Consider the following 1,577-nt stretch of genomic DNA (forward strand, 5'->3'; position numbering starts at 1 on the left):
AACGTCTTGCGGTATCTCCTACAGGGAAAGTGCCAGGAGGGAATTGTCGAGCTTGTTCTCAGTGTCTCTGAGAATTGCTCTGATTATCCCTGTGACCTCTTTGCTAAGACTCTCCAGAGAGCCGTCCTCAAAACAAACACACATCTTGACATATCTCCCACATTGATCGCAGTGTCTCCAGGAACGGCATTCAAGGAGCCAGGAACTTTTCTCCCTACACTGTCCATTGAGTTGTCCTCAAAACCAAGATACATCCTGCTATATCTCCCACATGGAAAGTGCCAGGAGGGAGAAGTGGCGATTATGTTTAGACTTTCTCGGAACTGCTTCAAATCAACTAGATATCTTTGCGCTGTAAATCTCCCAACAGCCAAACGCAAAAGCAGCAAACATCTCGCTGTATGTCCCACATCCAAAGTGCCAAGAGAGAGCTTGCTCTCCCTGTCTTTGAGTACTGTTTTCGCTGTCCCGGTTACCTCTTTGCTAACATTCTCTTCAGCGCTGCAGGGAAACCAGGAACCACGTGGAGAAGGCACCCACACTGAAAGTGCCTGGAGGGAACATTGGGGCTTCTTCTCAGTGTCTCTGACATAGGGTTTCACTGTCCCGGGAAAGTCTCTGCTAACACCCTGCAGAGCGCTGTGCCCAATCTACAGAAACGTCTTGCGGTATCTCCTACAGGGAAAGTGCCAGGAGGGAATTGTCGAGCTTGTTCTCAGTGTCTCTGAGAATTGCTCTGATTATCCCTGTGACCTCTTTGCTAAGACTCTCCAGAGAGCCGTCCTCAAAACAAACACACATCTTGACATATCTCCCACATTGATCGCAGTGTCTCCAGGAACGGCATTCAAGGAGCCAGGAACTTTTCTCCCTACACTGTCCATTGAGTTGTCCTCAAAACCAAGATACATCCTGCTATATCTCCCACATGGAAAGTGCCAGGAGGGAGAAGTGGCGATTATGTTTAGACTTTCTCGGAACTGCTTCAAATCAACTAGATATCTTTGTGCTGTAAATCTCCCAACAGCCAAACGCAAAAGCAGCAAACATCTCGCTGTATGTCCCACATCCAAAGTGCCAAGAGAGAGCTTGCTCTCCCTGTCTTTGAGTACTGTTTTCGCTGTCCCGGTTACCTCTTTGCTAACATTCTCTTCAGCGCTGCAGGGAAACCAGGAACCACGTGGAGAAGGCACCCACACTGAAAGTGCCTGGAGGGAACATTGGGGCTTCTTCTCAGTGTCTCTGACATAGGGTTTCACTGTCCCGGGAAAGTCTCTGCTAACACCCTGCAGAGCGCTGTGCCCAATCTACAGAAACGTCTTGCGGTATCTCCTACAGGGAAAGTGCCAGGAGGGAATTGTCGAGCTTGTTCTCAGTGTCTCTGAGAATTGCTCTGATTATCCCTGTGACCTCTTTGCTAAGACTCTCCAGAGAGCCGTCCTCAAAACAAACACACATCTTGACATATCTCCCACATTGATCGCAGTGTCTCCAGGAACGGCATTCAAGGAGCCAGGAACTTTTCTCCCTACACTGTCCATTGAGTTGTCCTCAAAACCAAGATACATCCTGCTATA

The sequence above is a fragment of the Chroicocephalus ridibundus genome, unplaced genomic scaffold (assembly GCF_963924245.1).
Source record: "Chroicocephalus ridibundus unplaced genomic scaffold, bChrRid1.1 SCAFFOLD_239, whole genome shotgun sequence".
Taxonomy (NCBI): Eukaryota; Metazoa; Chordata; class Aves; order Charadriiformes; family Laridae; genus Chroicocephalus; species Chroicocephalus ridibundus.